The sequence below is a fragment of the Triturus cristatus genome, chromosome 1_2, assembly GCF_964204655.1.
Source record: "Triturus cristatus chromosome 1_2, aTriCri1.1, whole genome shotgun sequence".
Taxonomy (NCBI): domain Eukaryota; kingdom Metazoa; phylum Chordata; class Amphibia; order Caudata; family Salamandridae; genus Triturus; species Triturus cristatus.
In genome coordinates, this window is record NC_140580.1 from 339,573,057 (window position 1) to 339,596,521 (window position 23,465).

Consider the following 23,465-nt stretch of genomic DNA (forward strand, 5'->3'; position numbering starts at 1 on the left):
GATCCCCGGCGCTGATTGAGACCGACCCCCCTGCTCTGACACCATAGCCTACATCGCGACGGGGGCTCCTGAATCGTGGCTCACCTCGCCATGGCCATTTATTCAGTAGTGGTCCCTCCTCTGCCTGCCCCTCTGGTGTAACTGGCGGTCCTGAGGGCCGCTGTGATGACGGCTCCTCTACCTGCAGACGCGTGCTGCTCTCGGGGAGGTGAGTGGCGCCAACTGGTACGTGCTAGAGACGCCGCGGGGAACTGAGGCACCGAGGAAGCCACGGTGATCAGAGTGCGGCCCGGGCTGCTCTACCCGCCTCTGTGCATGCTGGTCCGTGGGACCCGGAGAAACTCTGGTCCTTTTTCACCTGTCGGGTGGGGTTGGCAGACGGCCCTGCTTGGCCTGCATGGTGTTCGGCCTGGGATCAGGCCTCAATAAAGACTTGCTTGGCCGCTGGGCCTCCTGCTGCTACCCCTCGATTTGCCGCCCCAGCTGATGACCGATCCGGGGACCGTACCATGCAGAGGCTCCCCCCGGATCTGACTAGGGGCGAGTCCATCTGGCTCTGGGCACAAAGCTCCACACAAAATCCCTGGCGACTGCGTGGAGGTGAGTGTTTTGGGCCCCTGAGGCCCCTGAAGAGCGCCTACGGGGACAGTGCGGACATGGGAGGTAGGGTGCCACCTGCCAAAACTGACAGGCCGGGTGGAGGATTTCACTGCAGGTGGCGGTGAGTAACGGGTGCATCCGGAGCCCTTCCTTGCTACCCCCTGCTGGCGAAGACATGGCGACGGGCCGCAGTGGACGAACAACAACGCAGGCCAAATTAGATACATTTGCATGGCAGAAACAGCATGAAGATGACCGGGGAGCGGCCGCGGTCCAAAGCGAGACAGCCGAACCAACGAACAAAGACCTCCTGGCAGCGATCACCTCAGTACGTACCTCACTCGAAACCCGAATCGATACAGTTGCCACAGAGGTGGCTCTAATTAGAGAGGACATGAGGAGGATAGCTGATCGTTTGAGTACGGTCGAGAACACTACCACAGGACTTGTAACTGACACCGCACTCCTTAAGAAACAAGTTACCGAACTGCGCACTTCCCGCGAAGCAATGGCTCAACAACTGGACGACTACAAAGGCAGGATGAGATGGAACAACGTTCAAATTCTTGGCGTTCCGGAGCAGGCGGAGGGGCAGGCGGCTGACCTGTTTGTTGAGGAGCTAATATTAAAACACCTCCAGCCGTGAGGCCTCTCTTAAGTGTTTTTCCATTGAACGTGCACATCGTGTACCCGGGCGGGGGGGGCGGCCGAAGCTGGGTGCTCCTCCCTGACCGCTCCTGGCCCGAGTATTTAACTTTCGTGATCGCGATGTGATCCTCCAGACTGCGCGAGCGGCTCCCCCGTTAATATTTGAAAACTGCCGGGTCACGTTCTTTCCAGATTTCACCTTAAATGTCCAGAAACAACGTCGTAGTTTCCTGTAAGTGAAGTGGGCCCTCAGAGACCAGGAGATCAAATACGCCATGTTGTTCCCAGCAAAACATAGGGTATAATCAGACGGCAAACTGTGGTTCTTCACAAGGCCGGAGGACGCCTTGGACTGGCTTGACGGCTGGCAAGAAACTGCTCAAATCTCCATCTGTGGCGGATGGCCACGGCGACTGGCGCCAACTGAAACGCTCCCCTCCACACTCTGATTCAGACTCAGAGGGTCCCACAGGGTGACTATGGAAACTGCTCTAAGAGACTCGGCATATTGGTAACTCTTTGATTTCTCATGTTCACCTGGGTATGACTGTGATTTCAGCTGCAGTATGTTTCACTTGTGCTTTGCTTCAAGGCTCTTGATGTTCTCGCGATTTTGATCTGTATGTATTGAAGTATACTTATGATTCCTGCTTTATATTTGATACGGGTGCCCCTACAACGTTGAATTATTATGCTGTGTCCTTTAAGCCTATTGGCTTTTTAGCCACTTATCCTTTGAATGTTGAATTTTGCTGATGTACTTTTCACCCTCAGGATCTTTGGGCAGGGACTAGCGAATTGACCTATTATTTACTGCCTTAGGGAGTGGGGTTGTACTGGTTCCTGAAGTTGTTGAGGGAGGGAGACAGGCACTCTGCAAGTTGGGGGTGGCGGGTGGTTCCATGCCCGTTCTGCAGGGAAGCAGGGTTGGGGGGGCGTCTTGTTGGGATGAGTGGGGGGGTTGTTTATTATGTTCTCTGTGTTTGGTACTGGTACACTTCAAAGTTGAACTCTCCAATTTCTTGATTGGTTTTGCAGTTAATAACACATGTGACATCCACCTAAGCCGCCTTCGGCCATGTGGGATCAACAGGCATTATTTGAGTCCCACTGATTTGACGTGATGACCCTAGGTTTAACACTCAAATTGTCAACGTGGAATGTTAATGGATTGGGGGACAAGATTAAGAGGGGCATCGTGTTACAATACATTAAGCTAAATGAGCTCGATTTGGTGTTGCTGCAGGAGACGCATTTGGTTGGGAATTCCTGTTGGGCCCTGAATAGGAAAGGCTATAGAATGGTGGTTCACTCCGGATTCACCTTGGGCTCCAGGGGGGGTGGGGATTCTGCTCTGGAAGGGTTGTCCCTATATCGTCCATAACACCTGGACCGACGCTCAGGGCAGATACTCCACAGTCACGGGCTCCTGGGAGGGACGTTTCATTAATTTGGTTTCTGTGTACGCCCCCCCCCCCCCCCTGGACTACAGCGACTGACACTACCTGACTTGGTTACCCAACTGTTGGAACTGCCATTGGGGGTGTTGGTGTTGGCAGGTGATTTTAACCTTACAATGGATGGTTCTCTGGACCGTATCCCACCCCAAGAGGACCCGCCGAGAGGCTCATATTTGTTTGAATTCACAAACGCCCTGGGGGTGGTGGACATCTGGAAGTGGTTTAATCCGCTGCACACACGCTTCACATTTCAATCAGGGGCCCATGGTAGCCAATCCAGGATAGATTACATGTTCACGCATGCCCAGGATGTTCATGCTTTCACGGAGTCCCGTTGCCTGGCCCGTGGGATCTCCGACCACTCCCCCGTCCTTGCGTCCTTGGGTTTTCAGCAGCCAGGAAGACCTGGCTCTATTACCATACAACCGTGGGCGTTAAAAATACCGCGTATTAAAAAGGCTTTCCGTAAGGAAACAGAATATTATTTTGCGGAAAATGTGGGCTCCGTTGACTCAGCAGTGACACTATGGGGTGCTTTTGGGGCAGTCATAAAGGGCAGGGCATTGTCATTAATGGTGGGACACAGGGCGGAACAATCTAAGAGGGTAGTCGAACTGGAGGCGGAGATATCGGATCTGGAGGAGTCAATGGCGCGGGACCCCAACCACATAACTCAGCATAGCCTCGCGATCAAGAGACAGGATTATAGACAGCTTCTCTTAGAGGACGCCATGGCGTGCTCTCTGTCTTCCCGACATAGGATCTATGAGCAGGGTGAGCGAACTGGCAAGCTTTTGGCATGGTTGGAACGAAGGGAACAGGCTGCTAGGTGGGTACATGCGATAGCCAACCCTGAGGGTGCACTCCTCACCGAACCTCAACGAGTAGCCGACACCTTTGCGACCCATTACAAGGAGGTTTACACTAGTTCGCCGACATCTCAAGCCGCGCTGTCGGCTGACCTCCTAGCTACTATCGCTGTGACTACCATTTCCCCACAAGACAGAGGCCCTGGAGGTAGACATTACTGTGACAGAGATTCAGAAGGCTATACATGATGTCCGATCCGGTAAGGTGATTGGGCCCAACGGGCTTCCCGTTGAGCTTTTTAAACCCATGACAACACTGCTGGCTCCTCATTTGTTGAATTTATATAATGAATGTTTCGAAGTCAGGTCTTCTCCCAGCAGATATCCGTACCGCAGCCATCATGGTCATTCATAAACCGCATAAGCCTGTTGAAGATTGTAAATCGTACAGCCCCATTTCCCTCTTGACGGTTGAGGCCAAGATCCTGGACAAACTTCTGGCTAATCGCCTCCTCCCTTATGTCATGGACTTGGTCCATCCTGATCAGTCAGGCTTTATGCCAGGGAGAAATACGGCCCGGAATTTGCGACGGGTACATGGGGTTCTTGGTGGGATTAATACTATCGAAGAGGGCGCGATCCTATTACCATTAGATGCCTCTATGGCGTTTGATACAATAGAGTGAGATTTTCTCTTCGCCGTTTTGGCCCGCATGGGGTTCGGACCCAAATTGCGACGCTGGATTAGACTACTTTATACTCAACCCACAGCACATGTTGTTGTCAATAATCGTCGTTCTGCCACTTTCGCACTTCGCTGGGGCACGAGACAGGGTTGTCCCTTGTCTCCATGACTCTTTGCCCTAGTTTTGGAGCCGCTTGCTGTATGGGTCCGGGGAGATCCGGGGATATGGGGGCTTAAATGGACGGCATCCCACGAGGACCGCATCTCGCTTTACGCGGATTATATCCTCTTATATCTGGCTTCCCCAGCGCGATCGCTGCCACGCATGCTCCATAAATTCCACATCTTCGGTGCCCACTCTGGATACCGTATAAACTGGTCCAAATTCCAGATGTACGCGCTGTGGGGTGCTCCCCCAGCTAGTCCTCGTGGCTACGAGATTTCGGTGGCTCGGTTTTAGTTATTTGCACATTTTTGTCACTCCAGACGTTGATCTATTCTTTGAACAAAACTAAACTTACACGGGCCTCTCCTGTGCTTCAAATCTGATCTCCTACATTGGCGTTCTCTCCCTCTCACTCTCCTGGGGCGCGCGTCCTTGTTCAAAATGCTCGCACTTCCGTGTTTTCTCTACGCACTACAGAATACCCCCAACCCAATCCCAGATTCTTACTTCTCCCAAATCGACAGTGTATTACGGGGCTTATTGTGGGAAGATCGACCCCTGCGGATAGCAATGAACAAGCTCACCATGGGATGGTATGACGGGGGCATTGGTTTACCCGATTTAAGACTTTATTATCAAGCGACCCAGTTGATCGCAGTCAACAGATGGGTGTTTGGCCCCCACGATGAGCCCAATTTCAGAACAGATCACTGGCTTCTGGGACGGGGTGGCTATAATAGAGCACCAATCCCCGCAAACTCAATTTAACCGGCCCTACGGCGCGTACGGTCGAGACCTGGCACGGTGTCCCCAGAAGGTTGGGCTGGCATAAGCGGCTGACAAAGGTGACTCTGTTATGGGAACCTGATATTCTGGACCAGCTCAGTAAATGCCCTGGGTTTGACAAATGGGACACAATCGGGATATCCACTGTTGGAGACATGTGGGTGAAGGGGAAGCTGGCCACATTCGCAGAACTTCAGGCAAAATGCCAACTTGCACAGTCCGAGGTTTTCAGGTATATGCAGATCAGTCATGCCATATCCTCTGCCCTGCCAAAGGGTGTCCTCCTCCCTGACTCTTCCCCCCCCTGGAGGACCGGTTGTTATTGGATCCCATGGACCGCAAGGCTATTTCACTCACGTACAAGAAACTGTTTAATAACTGTGCAGGTCTGATGCAAAAGTTGAGGGTGGGCTGGGAGACGGACCTGGGACTGACAGAGGACGACGAGTGGCTTGACACACTGGCTTCCCCCCGAGAAGTGGCAATTCACATGCACATGCGGCTCCTCCAGCTCAAGATCCTCCATCGAGTTTATTTTGATGCTAAACTCCTGTTCAAGTTAGGTAGATGCCCTGATCCGCTTTGTCTCCAACACTGTAACCAAGTAGGTACCTTCATTCACATATTATGAGAATGCCCACAAATCCAGGGTTATTGGGAAAAGATTGCCCGCCAACTCGAGAGGGCATGCGACAAGTTCCTAAAGTTGTCTCCTCACTTACGCCTGCTCAATATCTGGGGGGTGACTGACCTCTCTCAGGCTGAACAGGCTTGGGCCTCAATGGGCTTCAACATTGCTAAACGAAACATTGCACAAAAATGGGGGGTGGAGGCTATCCCGCTCTTGAGTGATTGGGCAAAGGATATGGACACCGCAATGATTGCCGAGAAGTCAGTGTTCAAGGGACGGGGGTGCCCTAAGAAATGGGATCAGAAATGGGGGAAATGAAATAAGTACAGAGGGGATATTTGCATCTCCCCGACGGTGGAGCTGCAGAAAGAAAGGCGTAAATTGATGGCCCAAATGACAGCAGAGGTGATGGCTTCTCCTCCTTAGGAGTAGTATCTCCGTGACCTCCAGGCCCCTGTCACCTGTTGAACTGATCTACTGCCCTTCGGATGGCACTGTATCTTATGGGTGATTAGACACTGTATGACCGTAGTGCTATGTAATAACCCTTGCTTCATTTATATGTGGATGTTAAAATGAAGATGTATGTATTGGAGGGAAAGCAAAAACAAAAAGAAAATTGTTTATGGTGAATTCACAATGTATGTGCATGTACCCGGTTGTTGTTGAAAATAAAATACAAATGTTTTTAAAAAAGAGAGTTCACTAGTGGTCCAGATGCGCACCCAATATAACAATGGTCTCTTGGCTACCAGTTCTGCAACAGAATCAATGCTAGGGGCAACAGAGTGTTCCCTTCCCTAACCCAGTGATAGTTCTAAAGAAGTTGTTCTCCTTGGTACCCAAGGTGCTCAGAGTACAGTAACCCCATAATTCCACCCTGTATAGTACCGCTCCTCGCGTCTGCATCTTATACATTTCTGTAGCGGGGACAGTAGGTAACCACTGTGCCTTTTTGGCCATCCTAATGATGGCCCCTACCCTATAGTTTACAGCATGAGTGCTTTTTGTGATCTGCGGTGACCAAGATTTCTAATTCGCCAATCTGACCCCTGAGTAGTCAAATTAATTTACCTCTCCAATAATTTGTTGAACATTTTAACTGTACCGTTCACCTGCTTCCCCTTCATATAAACCATCTACTTAGTTTTGACAGCATTAACCTCAAGACCACAGTCCTTGCAGAATGTACAAAAATTGTCAACAGAATTTGTAGGCCTCCTCTCATTTTTGCAAATAAGTGTATCATCAGTGTAAAAAAGGCTCAGTATTTTCAGCCCAGCATAAGTAGGAGAGTTGTTGGCACAGTTATTTAGATATTTTACGCAGTTGTTAACGTACAGAAGGAAAAGGGTAGGGGCCAAAATGTACCCCTGGAAAAGGCCCTTATTAACACAAAGTGGATTAGTCAGTTCCCTCTTGGCGAATCCTAGCATAGTTCCCCTCGTGGAGGCATTCAATAATCTTTAACAGGTCACACGCGACCCCCATACCCCGCAGGGTCACCCATTGGGACCAAATCAAATGCTGCATGAAGGTCGACAAACGCCACAAAGAAGTTACCGCCCCATATATCAACTGCTTTCCCCTTGACCTATAGAAAACTAAACACCTGATCAATAGAGCTGTGTTGTCATTGATTTTTTTTTCTTTTTTCTCGTGTTATTTTTGTTGTGTGGGTAGTGTAGGTAGGTTGGCAAGACCCCTGTAAAATGCAGACTCTCTGCAGTACTTTCAGAAATCTCAATTTAAGAGTGTGTTTTGCCTGAAGTGTGCCCATTAGTACAACTTGGGACATTCTTCTAGTGCCTTCAGGACGCCTCTTTTTCTCTCTTAAGAGTGACAACGTCTTCGTGGCCTATTCACAAAGGTAAATATGCATGCGTAGATTTACTCATGAGTAAACCTACTACTGCATGTGGTAGTAACCTGTTTTCCTGTTCACCTTTTGCGAGTGTAAATTTACCTATAGGGGCAGACTTGCGTGTCTCTAACCCCCCCCCCAACCCATTTATGTCCGTTTTGGCTGTAATAACTTTAGAAGTTCCGTTTGTGAATAGCAGTCGATTTATGTTTAGGATAGGTGGATGTTTGTATATGCATGTCTCGCTAAACCCTTTCTCACCACTCCCTAATACCCCTCCTTACTCCTTCATCTAGGAGTATTTCTCATTTTCCAGCTTCTATCCCTGAGTTCTTCCCATATTTCCTACTAAAACGAGGTCTCCATAGGTGTGAAATAGCATTTAGTTCTACTATTGTAGCACTACTAAATGTACTATAAAGTACAGTGTGTAAATAGGCCACATTGTCTCTCACACAGTGCATCACCAGTTTTACTACTGCAAGCCTGCCGTCTCTCCCAGTGTGGGTGGGAGACCCCTGTTTTTGAATCAAAACTTTGTTTTCTATAAAGATTACAAGATTTTTCACTTTTAGTCTGCTAAAAAAACACAGAATGTAATCGAGGTCAATGAGTGAAGTGAATTCTTTCACACGAGTCCAAGTGTTTGGAAATAATAAATGTTTTTTGGTCTACTCGTAAATTTATATGACCTGGAAACATCAGGGGCATAGCTTCAGTGGGGGTGTTTGGGGTGTTACCCCCTCCCGCTAATAAATATATTTAGTGATAAATAATTGGGTGCAGGTGCTTTCAGTCGGGTATGGTGAGGTGTATGTCGGATTTCCCTAGGAATTTTTACACACAGACAAAAACGCATTTACACCCTCTAGCTCTCTGTTTGGAAAGACTTCAAAAATGTTGGTTTTGCAGCGTGAATCTTTCTGGATTCACTATGCTGTGCATTATTCCGCGGTCTAGTGGTTGGGTCCGGAAAAGTAGTGTTTTTCTCTTTTTTTTTTTTCGTGGCCCAGGTGGGCGTCGACGTCCCACCATTTGGTGTCCTCCCGTGACGTCGGCGTGCTTCCTCTGGAAGCTCCCACCTTTGGGTGCCATCTTCAGATTCTTTTTTCCGCCGTTGGGTCTGGATCGTCTCCGAGGAGTTCCAGAGTTTTTGGGGAAAAAGGAGAAGAAATCAAGCAGAAAAACACCGAGAAGTTGGAGTTTCCATCTCAAAACCAGGAACACAGAGCCGGGACGACGAAGAAGGAGAGGAAGATAAAGAACTTCGACGTCCAACGGAGAATGTGCACACAGGGGGCTCCCTGAGCGCAGGAATGGACAAAACCCCGTTCAAATTTTGCTGTAACTGCCACCACAAATACGCGCAAAAGGACCAGCACCCGGTCTGCAACCTCTGCCTGCCAATCGACCACGAAAGCAAGGATTTAAACGCCTGCTCGGCATTTATCCCCAAGACCCTAAGAATAAGGGAAAGACAGAGGAGAGCAAACTACGCCATGCAAGGCCAAGGAGAACCTCCGTTGCTCCGGGACTTGGGCCTCTTCAGCGGGGAAGAGGACGACATCGCCGAGGGACCAGAGGACTGCACGGTCGTAGAGACCTATAAGAAGTCGACAAAGGAGGTAAGAGACATGTCGACCCCTAAAACCCCGACAGACTCTCGAAAAACCAGAGCCAAAGTCCTCGAAAGGAGCACTGGCGTCGAAGCAGTCGACAGCCACAGCTGCGTCCATGGACAAACAAAAATGTTGGTTAGTTCACAAACTCATGAGCTCACTTAGTACCCCTACCAATCCACATTATTCTCCCTTTCCGCTGCCCCTGTAGCCCCTCTAGTGCACCCTGCTTGTCCTATAATAAATTATAACAATATATGTCAGCGTGAATGTTGGGAAAATCTGAAGCTCCCCTCCGCCCCCCCTAAGTCTTACTGACCAAGCTACGCCCCTACGAAACATCCAGATGCAAAGTTGGCGCGCTGAAATTTCACATATGATCACTTCAGGTGCCAACTCTAAGTGAGGAACCTATTGGAACGGTATTTCATGTCCAGCCCACTTGAAGGCAAAATGCAGACTTGAAAAGTCAAAACAGGATTTGGAGGTTACATTTCTTGTTATCCCACGCCCAGTGTTTCTAATCTACATTCTCGTTGTCTTCTCTCCCTGAACCTCTGTGTGGTGTGAATGGCTAATGGCCAAAGGTGTTTTCCCTTCTGAATGTGCAAAGTTCAATTAGCCAGTTATGTGGCCAACAGGCATTGGCTGCATTATTACCCTCGTTAAAATTAAGGCGGGAAACACCCTTATTTGAAATATGGTGCAGTCTATAGACATGATTTAAAGTGAGCCAGCGTTTGCGCATGAGCCCTCAGCATTCATGTTGTTGTTTGTGTGTTCGCGAGCGCACTCACTTTTTTGAAAATGTGGCAGATGTTTAATTCAGATCTACCGTCGCCAATAATGGAGATACGTGTTTTACTTTTATCGTTCTCCTGCTTGTGCCAAAAATACTACCCAGTGTGCTTACTATGTCGGGTTTTTAAGCCATTTTTCACGAAGGTATAATTAGTTCTTTGAGTGAGGGAGATCATGGTGCAGGCACCTGAAATCTCACTCACTGTGGCTGTGACTCCTTAGAACTCAGTCGAATCTTGGCCACTCTCGGCAGCGCGTTGGATTTTATAGATTCTTCGGCCTAAAGCCGTAAAGTCGCACATCTGTTGATTGGTAGAGCTTGTTAAAACTTAAGATCCCCGTCACACAATTTCATAATTCATGTTTAAATTTAGAATGTCAATTTCTTAATTTTAAATTCAAAAGATTGTTCTAGTCCTTAACCCTGCGGAGTAAAACATGTTACTGCAAAAAGCATTTATTACCACTAGAGGGCAAACTTATAGTCTTGAATACTTATTTTCTCTGGAAAGCATTTTCGTGCTAGGCTCATGCACACCCAAGCCACATCGATATAATATAGGAGAAATTAAAACGCCTTAATCTGGTCTGGGCTTAATATCCAGTTATGTGGCATCTTGTACTATCTTTTAGATGTTTGCAACTGGAACCATGTGCCAGAATTCACTTTAACTCCAAAAATAATCCGTAAATAAATACAGTCGATGCTGTTACTGGTATAGTGATGTTTGATGTGCAACATCTGTCTGAGAAATGCAAGAAATTCCAAGAAGGCGGGCAACCTTGGAACTTGCTTTTGCGCACTATAAACGCAGACTCCATCCTGGCACTTAACGCCTAAGTTCTAATGTATTTATGCAAGAGAATCATAGCAAACTTTAGGCGCTTATACCATTGGCTGTTAGTTAATCAATGTAGTTTCCAGTTTCAGAAAAATCATATATGCCATATTCAGTCATGATAAAAGTTTTAAAACGCTCTTGACATTGTGAATTTGTAAAAAATTGAACATGTGGTGCCTTCGAAATATTGCGTTTACTCACAGTGGACACGAGAATGAAGTATAGTATGCAGCCTACAAGGTCTGCTGAGGCAAAGGACCCTGATTTCCTCCAAAAAAGTACATTGCAATATACCCCAATCGAAAGTCTGCACTACTCGACATCAAGCCTCATCACCTAGAGGGAGATTGCTCGGAGTCTTAGTCTGTGGAATGCCCTGAAGCTGAATGACGGTAGAACCCAACCACTTGCCTTTCTAGAAAGTCCTGAAAACTGAACTAGTCGGGAACACCCCTGATCTTGTCAAAATTGGAGGGAGGCAATTGAAGAACATTGGATCATGGCCCGCGTGTCGATAGGGCGCCACCCATCCCTCTCATTAACTCCAAAACTCTTGCTCACTTCTACCACTCTGAAGTATCGAAAGGGGACAGGCAGAACTTGATAACATTTTTCCCTGTAATTTACACCTGGCAGGTTGAAATGCATCTACTAATGCATATTACTTAAACATAAAAGCAGATAAATCTACAGTAGTAAACCTCGCTCAAGGGTGCGAAGTGAGTGAAACAAGGCATGCATTAGCCTCGTAATCTTGTAACGTGTAAGTTTGTGGGAATTCACAAACTAAAATCCAACCCAGATCCACTGCGGAAATTGTCTGAAACTCCCGGTCTAGGAGGGGAATGGATCACCCCGAGATGTGCTGGGTAAGAGCTTTCTGTCCGGGGAAAAACATTTTCCCTGCAGCGCAAAAGAAAAGGGAAAAAGCATGCATTTGCACAAGCGACTCCATTCCTCATGTGCAGAATTTAACACTATGTAGAAATCAGCAAAGCAGTAATAGGAGCCCATGGGAAAAGATGTAATACGTTCATAGTTTTAAGCAGAGAATCCTGCACGAGTGCACTTTTTGAGACTACAACTGGGAATGTTGGTGAATTGCAAAATAAATGTAAAAGTATGTTCAGGCGCAGACATACATCTCCACCTGTACTTCTGTGTTTTTTTATTTCAATAGTGCCAATTGAGTCATATTTACTGATCAATACTGTTAATGAGTTTCTAACCCTGTCATGCCCTAATATAATGCTTCACTGCTCAGAGGGTGCTTCCTAAGGCTGCATTTTGGGGCTCAATGGGCCTATGCACTTGCTTTTTGTACCCTCTGGGGATCTTTGGTATTTTAGAAGGGTCCGCAGGCACTTATGTGGCTCATTTGTAATTCACATTGCGCCATTGCAAAATTTGCAAATTAGTAAATTGAGGGCCTTGCTTGTGTACAGATGTAGGTGCAGAGACAAAAAACCGTCATGAAGGGCAATGACGGTTGGTCGCACATAGTTGGGGCTAAGTTAGTGCACCTATTCCCCCTCCAAAACTGCCCCTTTGGGAGAAGGGCACAAAGTCCCAGAGAATTACTCACTGCACCTGCTTGCAGGGGGATCTCTGCCTACTTTGAAATGCGGGCCAAGCTGCCACCTGCAGTGAATGGTGGGATGGGTACTTCAAATAACTGATCTGTCTTTCTCTGATGGGATGCTCCAAGGGGTGGTGTGAGAACAGTGCATTTGTTATGTTATGCTCTCTTGGTATAGTGCAAAAAATCATCCCTAAAGGAATATCTCAGTGATTCGCTGAAGACTATTACCAGCGAAAAAGTGACTAAAACAGATGGGTTTTTATGAGTTTTTTAAACTTACCCAGCTCTCTGCATCAGCAAATTGTTAGGGGAAGTTTATTCCAATACAAGGTGCCAAGTAGGAAAAAGGCCTCCCTCCAAATCTGGAGGTACGAATTTGTGGAATTTGAAGAAGGGCTTTGTCTGTAGATCTCAGCACTCTAGTCGAGTGATAACTGATTCTATTTTGTAGGTAGGTTGGAGCCTTACAGTTCAGGGTTTTATGGGTAAGACAGCACATCTTAAAGATGAGTCTTTTCCTTGTAGGAAGCCAGTGTAGAAAGTGGGTATTGTTTTACTTAACCATTCTGTGCCTCTGCCTGTTCCTAAAATACACATCTGGGTTGGATGACAGGCTTTGGGAATTCACTTTAGACAGTCACACACAAAGGGAGCTGAGATGTTCCCTGCAGGCTGATGGGTCTTCCTGAGTTAGTGTAGTGGAAGTCGTTGACACTTTCATCTGATTAGGGCTGTGCATGTCCCTTCACAAAGCAGTCTCTACCCCCCTGCTGTAGTGTGTTTGGAGCCAGGGCCAGGAAGGGCAGGGTGTGGTGCACTACAAAGATCTTTCTTTGAAGTTTGCCTACTTCAAAGGCTGAAATGAGTACAAGTACTGGACACCTGACACTATATTCTAGGAACATGTCTGGATTGTGGACATTCTGCCAGGAAGAAGAACTGTGTTGCTGTCAGGAGGGACTGCCACTTTGCGGTTTGCTTTGCTGTGCTGGCCTGCTGCTTCTGTCCTGGTAGTGAAAGGACTGGACTTTTCTTTCTACATCCTGCTTTCAAATTTTCTCCAAGGGCTTGGGTTGAGCTTTCCTCCTGTTGGAAGTCTCAGGGCTATCATAGACTTTACCTGCAGCATCTGGGCTTTTCTGTTGAGAGCCCTACTCTTCTTAGTGGTGTTAAAACCAGTGCCTTGGCCCTTGGAAGTAAGTGTGCTGTGTTCACAACAAGAAGAAACCAGCACATCGACTTCGAGTGTGACTTTGGAGCTGGTACCGTGCTTCGACACCCCACCGCTGCCTGCACCGGAGCTCAACACAATGACCGTGACTTGCAACGCAGACCCTGATGCCGCAGCAGTGCCTCCGAAGAACCGCCACAGAGGGAGTCCCAAGTATCGCATCGCCGAAGTCCCTGGCTCTCGACTCCACTGCCACACCGTTGGCCCCCTGGTGTGACATCAACACTGCGAAATCGTCGCCCCGTGGCTTTATTCTCGAGACTTAATCAACCCCCGCAAAACCAGCGGAACCGACACCTCTCCGCCAACACCGCACCGCCTCCCTGTGCCTTACAATGTCCCGAGCACTGACATGCCAACGACCTGTACCAACAATAAGCAAATGACGCCTAAACGGCCCCAGCGACATCTCACCTCCCCGGTGCCTTGCAATGTCTTTGTTTTGTCATTGTTTCCAAGGTACTGAACCGGGGTCTGTACGACTCAGTTGCCGACCTGCAATCCATAGCGTTCGACCATGAACTTTGAGATTCAACTCAGTCAAGCACGTTGCTATTGCCATAGTTGGCACTTGAGTGTTTCTAAGCACTGTAAGTGCATTTAATCTTTGAGAATTTGTATTTTGATTTGTGTATGTTGGATTTGTGTCGTTTTGGTCTTGTTTTATTCAGAAAAATATTTGCTATTTTTCTAAACTGGTTTGGAGTACTTTACTGGTGTTTTCCCTTTTACTGTTTGTGTGTGTACAAAGGCTCTACACATTTCCTCTGAAAATAAGTCTGACTGCTCTTGCCAAGCTATCACGAGGTAAGTACGGGTTATTCTGAGGGTGTAACTTACTTACTCTGACTAGGGTGAGGGTTCCTGCTTGGACAGTGTGGAAACCACTGTCAACCACAGACCCCATTTCTAACACTACGCCATTCCTCCATGTAAGAGTGGAGAGTAGAGTCTGTGATGAATGAGATCTGGTTATTTGCAGTTTCACTGTGACAATGTTTTAGCTGCTGTTGACCTAAAAATTGGGAGGCAACCTGGTTGAATTCTTCGCACAGAGCCTTGAAAGACTTCAAGACTGTGCATGTCCCTTCACAAAGCAGTCTCTACCCCCCTGCTGTAGAGAGGACATGACATACTACTACTATCTATTTTTGAATCCACAATGGCCAGCACAACGATTGGGTGCTCAGACAAGGCTGTGTTGTTCCATAGCGGAACTTGCATGTTTGTGAAGCTATTCTGTTTGAGAGACCTGTGAGCTACTTTCCAAACCTATCTGGATCCAGTGGAGTCAGTCTTTCCATCCATGAAGAGGTGATGTGGATGTAGCACTTGTGGTCTATGCGTACTATTTTCTAGTTGATTTTTGATAATCACCCAGTCATGCCATCGGCAAAATGATATGCCAGTTGTGATAATTTTGTGCCATATGTTAGTTTTCTATTTTCGGAAGTCTCAGTCTGCGTGAGGCAGTAGCAGTATATAGCTTGGGTCTGACCAATCTCTGTGTCTCATCGGGCCAAATGTATCATTTGATAGCCGCATTTATTGGCCAGAACTGCGATATGGGTACTGGCAAAGGTAGCATAATAAAGAGGTAATTGTATTTCAGAGTCACCGACATCTTTATAGTTGGGATACGACCCCATGATTATAACTGCAGGTTGCTCAATTTCGTAAACTCTGTACAACTTCTCGGTCACCATCAACATATTGTCCTTGATCATCACTTGTAAGTTGCCTCTAATTGATATTCCCAAATAGTTCATCTTGTGAGCCTCTAACAAAATGGATGCATATTGAAAGCGCTTATGTTGGTGTGAGCCATCATGGGTGAGGCTTTGTTCATAGTCCAGTTAATTTTGTAGCCAGAGGCCCCTGAGAAGGCAGAGGCATCGATTTCTGTGATGAGGCTATTGTAAGAAGTATGTAATTTGAATAAAAAATTATCTTGAGGTTGCCAGCTGAAATTTAAATGCCTTGTATGTTGTTAGAGCAACGTATTGCAATCTCGAGAGGTTCCAGGGCCAATATAAAGAGTAGTGGTGACAGTGGGCATCCTAGTCTCGTCCTGCGGCCGATGGCGATATTGTGTGACAAAAAACTATTGCAATTAACCACGGCTGCATCCCAAGTGCCCTGTATTGGCGCTTCAGGATCTTGAAACAGAGAAGATGTGTGTCGCAACTCAAACAAATTCCTGCTGCTGGATGTCCCATCCACGTTATAAGGGACATCTGTGAGTAGAAATGGTTGAATATTAACTACACCACTTGAGGCCAATGCAGTATGCTTCGTACTTTTGCATGATTTCCAAACAACCCTGACTTCACACAGCTATGGCCCTCATCTCAGAGGAGTGAGCAACAACCTGCAGCAAGCAAGTGTAGAGGTGAAGGCTAAGAACTGTGGTGCACCGGCAACACCAGCACTCGCCCTGAAATTATAAATGCCGCTTTGACAAAGTCAGAAGAACAATTGATGGACAGAATGCAGAACAATGTCATACATTCACCCCAGTACAGAGATCTGGGCCTAAATCCATCGTTTTTTTGCCCACAATGCCATTCCAGTTTGGACCTAGCCATATGCAAATCATTCTTGACCCTGCACCCAATGGGAACAGTCCAGGCCGAACTGCAAGGCCAGGTTTTCCCTGGACTGGAAACAAGCATCCTAGGACCGGTTTCTTGGTTTCACCCCTCATCAGCCAGTATAGCTTGATTCCAGTGGCATGGAGAGCACGGACCCTTGCCTGCGCATACCCGTCCCACTTGGGGTGACAAATGCTAAAACAACAATTGATGGACATAATGCAGAACAATGTCATACATTCATCCCGGTACAGAGATCTAGGCCTAAATCCATCGTTTTTTTGCTCACCATGCGATTCCAGTTTGACCCTGGCTTGGCAGTTCGGGCTGGACTATTCCCACAAGGAACAGGGTCAAGACTGATTTACATATGGCTGGGTCCAAACTGGGGTGGTGTGGTGTGCAAAAAGAATGATGGATTAAACCCAGATCCTTGTGACTGGGGGTGAATGCTTCCATCGTCCAGCATTCTGTCCATCAATTGTTTCTTTTGCTTTGACAAGGTAACATGAGAATTGAGCTTGCCACAACCAACATAGTTTTTTTCACTATTGCCTTCTCCACTTTAGAGTGATGTTAGCAGTCTGAGAGTCACAACAACATGCTTACCTGGCTCTTCGAGGCAATCCGAGCTGGACCTCCCTGCACGAAGCTGCCTGCATCTTTAAGAATGTGTATGGGCTGCATAATATGTGGTGATCAACTTATGAGCTCCCCAGTCACTCGTGGTGGTGCATTCTATGTCTACCTTTACATTTCACAGGCGTTTGCCTTCAGTAAGGCCTCATCGCATTATGGTAAATGTAGACCTTGCACCTTCCATTTCAATCTTGATTTAACTGTGAAACACTGACCAGTTTTCCATGATGTAATCTCCTTTCATTTGTACAGTTTAATTTCCACTAAAGCACTTTTTCTGGCATTTTGATGGTTCCTTTCTATTGAAGCTCTCCATGTGACCTTATTGTGTGGCGCTGACCTTGAATGCTGCAGAACAATTCAAATACCCGCATACAGCCCAGTGGCCGCATTTTTCAAAACCAAATTTAAGAGATTCTTAATACAGCGCTTGCTCGCTGAGGTCTCGCAGTGCTGCAACGAGAGTTCATCCGCTGTGGTCCCGATTACACATTTCTTGGTGCAGAGGTACCTAATTTACAGGGTCTGCAGTCACCAATTCCTGTTGGTAATTACGAGGCGATCTGCTCCCATTTTACACCCTCTCCGAGGAGACAAAGCAAAACCTGGGCTGGATGAGCCCTACCCACAGGAGCCTAAGGAACTAGAGAGTTCCGGCTGGGGGAGGGGAGGGGACTCTACATTCGAGGGGTCTTTGGGAGAGACCCAGCAGTTTGTCATGGTCAAGCATTGGTGTTTTTTAAGCAACAAACGCGGGATAACAGTAGCGGTTTATGGAAAGATGCGCTGCGTTGTTTCTGTGAGGTGCCGTCAAGGAGAGAGATATGTAATTACTTTTGAAGGCGAGAACTCGCACAATATTGTAGTCACTATTTCGCACCCTTCCGAGAACCGTGAAAAAACGAGACTAAGTGACATAACGATAGGTGCAAATGTCATCGCAGAGCACGAGCTATTTTCCACTTTGTAAATAAAAAGATCCTCTTGTTTATGCTTGAATTTTCTAAATCAGCTTTCCTTAATTGGAAGCTAATTACTTGTGTGGGGAAGCAGTTAGTGCCAATGATCTGCTCACAGCGCTGTTTAAAAATAATAAACAGGCCATGGAATTAAAAACACGTGGACGCGCATCCTTCCTTTAGGTGCCAGAGAAGCCGGCAGACCTTTGTGGGTAGAAGTTTCACTTGTGGGAGTTGGCAAAGAGGCGCACATCTGTCAGCCTTGGACGAGAAACCCCGAATTATAATGGCGGGTTCACCCTTTTCACTACATCTCGTGATCTTGATCAATGTGTATAGTTTATGTGTACCTTATTTCTGTTGTCTGCTCTGACGAGGAGTATCTACAACTTCAAGCATACTGAACCCTCCGTGTACCGAACTGAACATTTACACTGAAATCCTACTCCATTCTGAATTACACGTTGAACTAAAGAAGTTTGGCAGGCACGGCAGGAAATGGGTCTTTTAATTAAAAAATGTGTTAACAGGAAGGCCTGTCCACCTAGATCTAGATTCCTGTTTTTTAAAGATGCTAGACACCATGTCACTGGATGGCTGTTAAGATCCAGGGTGCCAACTTCAACATAACCAGGTATCCCCTTCTCATTTCAGGAGCGATGGTACAGCTCCCCGAATCCCCTCTGGAGGAGAGCGCAGGACAGGGCCATACCAGTTTGCTTCCTTGCTGGCATGTGGTTTTCTGCAGCCTGTGTTTGCCGGAGGCCGCAGAACCAGCACAGAGGGAAGCTTTGTGTTGTTTTATGCAAATACAATAAGCTTGTAACGCCAGCAGCCCCAGGAGGCAGCAGCATGCTTGAGTGGCAGAGGTGAAAGAGCAGGAGGAAGGGCCTCCCCTGCCCCCTTCGGTCCCGGGGGTTTTCTCTTAGTTGCCGTGAGATCAGGGGCAGGAATGCTCATTTGTCTCCGCTGTTCACCAGACAGCAGCAAGGAGAGCTGGAATGGGGGGACGAGAGCACGGATTCAAGAAGGGGTGAACTGTGCCAGGCCCGTGCTGGCCCTTTAAATGTCCCAGGAGCCGACAAGATATGTCTGCTGCAGGATGTGAGGTAATTCTGTCGGTTCTTGTTTTAAACTGCAAATGTGTATAGCAATGTTTTAATTAATTAGGAAAGGGATTACATGTGGGCTACTGGAACATGCAGGGAAATGCATACCTAGATCATGTGACTAATGTGGAGGAAAGTTCACAGGAAGAAGTGGGCTGGTCTGTGGAGAGATGTTCTGGCATGCTGGTGCGTGTGAACAGCCCGTGTGCCCAGTCACATAAGCGACTCTGCTCGTAACGCACTCATCCCCAGACCCACCTGCCGTTTAGAGGCGATGACCTTAAGAGAAAAAGTCCAGTTTCACTAAGCCACGCCGGCGTCTTCCCAGTGTCATGCTTTTAACATTAAACGACAAGACGGAAAAGTGACTCTACTTATCGACTGCTTTGAAAAGCTGCGATGTTTCGGAGGATCAAAACATTCCCCTGCTTGCTCACGTAGCACTCGCAAATTATTTCATTTTATGTAGAACAAGAATTCCCGTGGCTGCAGCTTGCCACGCTGTGCTTCGGCTTGTGTTACGCCACCCACCCATGGCTTACAGCATCTCCTGTGTGTCCGGCAGTGGCCGTGGGAGTCAGGATGTGTGTAGGCGGGCTGGTCTCTTGTGGACTCCACGCCCTCTCGATGCTGCCAGCCCCGGTCACGCGGGAGTACGCGGAGGCGCGTCACGCCGGGGTAGCTGTGGAGAGTCCAGTCATCTGTTTTCAAGTAAAGTCTGGTTTCAAGAAAACCATGGCCGGAAGCTCGGGCCTCTCTAAAAGCTAACTTGATTGGCCTTTGGTAGGGTTGTGATCTGAAACTTTACTATTCAATCCCCGGCCTCCAGTTCTCCCTCGCTCGTTACTTTTGAGATTTTTTGTGACCCCATCTCTTCATTCTGCGCATTTATTTTTATTTTTTGTGGCGAAACGAATGTTTACAATAACTAGAATGCAGAGGTAGCAGAGGGATGTTGCCTGACACACTGCGAGAAGCAGGAATTTTCACAAAAATTCGTAATAGGGGCCTAGCTATCATTGGTGCAACAGGCGCAGTTGCACCGGGCGTTGTTGTGTTACCGTGTGAGGCCCACTGTACCTCAATTATGTTATTTTTACTAACCTGGAATGGAATAACTTGCTTTGTTTGTATTACGGGCCATGGTAGTGGCACCCATTCTAAGCGTCTGAGGGGGGGGGGAGGGGGGACATTGCAGGATGTTAAGAAAATTGGGGACTTGTAAGGGTGCTGCATCACCGATCTATCTGTGATGGGTTGCATATGGAGAATTAACATCGAAGAGACCCTTTTTTTCATCAGTCCTGGAGTATTTACAGTGCCTGTAAAGTACAAACTGCCTCGTGGCAGTTATCTTCGTGTGAAAAACTTTGTATAATCCTTCTAAGGCGGAGAGCTGCGTCTATCTCAGGTTGCATGTTTCACGCGTTTGTAATTTGGACTAGTAACACTCATCGCTTGGGAACAGGTGGAGGAGAGGGCTGCAGTATACCAGAGGGTTTCCAATGCATGCATAAAGAGAGCTTGTTTTACAAAGTAAAGCACGGATATCACAAAATACATATCAGCAGCATGGGAAGTAGAATTGAAGGTACTCAAGTTGGGTATTGTCGATGACCCCCCCCCCTTGCCAAAAAATTGTTCCAGCAGCAGTTGGGTGTCCAGAAATCCAAACTGATACCGACTTAAGTACCTTCAGTTGTACGTCCCGTGTTGGTGCTGTCTATATACAAATGGTGGACACAAAGCGCGCTTGCAAGACTCCACTTTTGTGTATATAGCAGATTCATTTTGTAAACAAAAAACACTCAAATCCCCTCTAAAGCCTCTCTCGGGAGTTCAACACAATTGTGACTGATTGGGACGTCCACCCAGCCTTGAAGCGACTTTCAGACTTTATGAATGTTCCTCAGTGGGGCGTGATCGCGCCGGAGCCCTTTGCCCTCCTCCAGTATCTGTTGTTCCTTTCTCGTGCGAGTGTCTGTCTGATTCCCATTGTCGCTGAAGATGGTCGCGGGGTCTGCATTTTGCATAAAATAAGCAGTCCTTTGGCCCCGGCTGCCGCCCCCGTTCTCCAGGGATCTTTTGTGGGTTGTGAGAAGGACTGCAGTTGTTAGGGACGGGGGCGCCTTCACAAATAGCTTTGCTCATTTATACCCGCCAGGCGGCTCACACGTGTAGCCTATCGCAGGGCGATGGCCGCAGATAAGCGTTAGCGGGTGAGGCCTCTGTTCGGAAGAGGTTTTCGGCTTGGTCACGGATATAGCCGTGTTTGTTGTGAAGTCGCCGATACTTGTGCGCTTCGGCCAGTAGGATGCCATAGAAAATGACAGTGATAATTTAAAATGAACAACCTTCTGGCAGGGCTGATACATTATTCTGTCTACTGCATCCACGCCGCGAGACCTAATCGGGAATTACAAGCTCGCAGGAGGTAGACTTGGAACGTTCTAAATGATTTGCAATAGAGGGGTGTGTAGGGTGTAGTCTGCTCTTTTGGTGGGTGACCACATAGCAAACCTTTTTATTGAGAGGTGCTTGATTTCAGTTTTGTGACTGTCAGGAAAACCATCAGAAAAGAAGATGGAGGGGTTTCTTTAAGAGCAGTGACCACTGCCATCTATGCACCAAAGTCTGAAAGGGCACAGTGCCGACCCTTACTCCTACCACACACAGTTATTCAGGATATCTGTCATTGGTGTTGGTAGAAAAATCCCTAGCCTAGCCTGTTGTGCCTTTATTTTTAGATACTAATATGAGGTGGTAGGTACTTTCTTGCATGGCCACCCGCAAGAATACAACATGACCTTGTATCTTATCTTTAAGCATCATATCTCTCACCCCCTTGTTACCTTAGATTTACGCATAGGTAAAAACAAGATGAGAAGCACGCCGGTTCTCTTGTACGACATCAACACCACCCTTGCAGGCCACATGACAAGCTCACTCTCCCATCCTGCGCTCTTGCACGGAGCAGTCTGCTGCGCATCCGCAAAGCACGTCAACTCCTCATCAGGAGTTAAAACTGCTGTATAAATGTAGTTAAAATACAATGCAGTGTCTATTTGCTAACAGGCCCAGAAGCTATCCGGAATGAACCATCTGAGAAGAACATTGGAAAATAGGCCTACTTTTATTTCTATGTTTTAAATACAAAATGTGTTCTTGCAATCGCTTGGGACATTATTTGTATGTGTATTCTTTCGATGATGTAGTATGGAGCAGAACAAGTAGCCTTTGAGATATATGGAGGCGTGGAACTAAAGTTGCCTTAAAGGAGTGCCTCGTCATGTGTTCTTTGAGGAAATGGTTAGAGGGTACAAGTTTCGATTCTGGAAGAGGGTATTAGTGGAGGGAGGACAGTTCTTGCGTGGGTAGGAACCAAGGCTGATTTCACAAGCGGTCGTAATATGACAAAATGTTTGGTGATTCCCTGCGCTGGGTCCACAGAGCCTTATCACAGAAGGTCTTGTGCTGAATGCAAAGAAATATGAAATCGATACTGGATTTCACCAGATTGATCGGAAACTTTTTTAAGGCACATTTCTTGTGTGCCTATTTTTCCTGGCTAAGGCTGAGCCTTCCGGTCAGATTTAGCAGTTGTTTTGAGCAGCCGTGGGTTTTTCGGTGAAGCCTGTACTGTGGTACTTCAGGTCCAACAGAACCAGGCACCACAAACAGATCATTTATTATCTCTCATCGGTAACTAGTTAGTAGCACTCTCTTAACCTTAGGAATCGTTTACATTTGGAACTCTGAACCCTCAATCACCAAACGTATTTTGGGGTGAAGTGGCAATGTGAAGCTGGTAGCCTTGCACATTTTTAAATCCAGTTTTCTTATGTTTCCTTTTCCAATCGTAAAGGCTAACAACGGTAATGAGAAACATTCATATTCAGAAGTGTTGCTGTAACTTGCGTGTTGAGAATAATGTGCAGTAAAACAATAATATCTGTAAAAGATTGCAAAAGCATTAACAAAGCAAATCATTTTGGCTTTCTGTATACCAAAACGTAAATATCAACCTTTATCAAAACACACAGCATTCTTACAGCCTTGGCAACAGCAGTACAAGCAACCCAGCAGTACAAGCAACCCATGCGCCAAGTACAGCACAGGAAGTGCCAGCTTTTATCATACACAGTGAGCAAGTACGCTCAAGTAGGACAGTGAAAATGTCCTTTACACTTACACAGATAACCTTATTGGGTTCAACACAGACAGGTGAAATGCATGCTTCATTTCAGAAGCACAGGACAAGAACAGCACTGACGGAAGCAGTGCAATCTACTCTGAAACAGGCTGAAAGGGTACGGTAAATGTGCAGTAGACCCTTATTTGACACACACAAAACTGAAACTTGAATGTTCATAACATAATAAACCTATTGATGGATAGAAAATGTTTTTTTGGGTGGGTCGTCCATAGATCTACAACCGG

At 47.0% G+C, this 23,465-nt stretch overlaps 1 protein-coding gene across 8 annotated transcripts in view; it reads left to right on the plus strand.

Moving 5' to 3' along the window:
- Positions 1-23,465, plus strand: part of PHC2 (polyhomeotic homolog 2) — a 556,042-nt gene that overhangs the window by 353,633 nt on the left and 178,944 nt on the right. The window contains exon 1 of one of the 8 annotated variants that reach the window (XM_085603960.1): positions 18,830-19,025. The exons of the other annotated variants lie outside the window; for them this stretch is intronic. The gene's annotated coding sequence lies outside the window, so the exon portion shown is untranslated. Of the gene's footprint in view, positions 1-18,829; positions 19,026-23,465 lie in introns of those variants that run through there. 8 annotated transcript variants of the gene reach the window in all.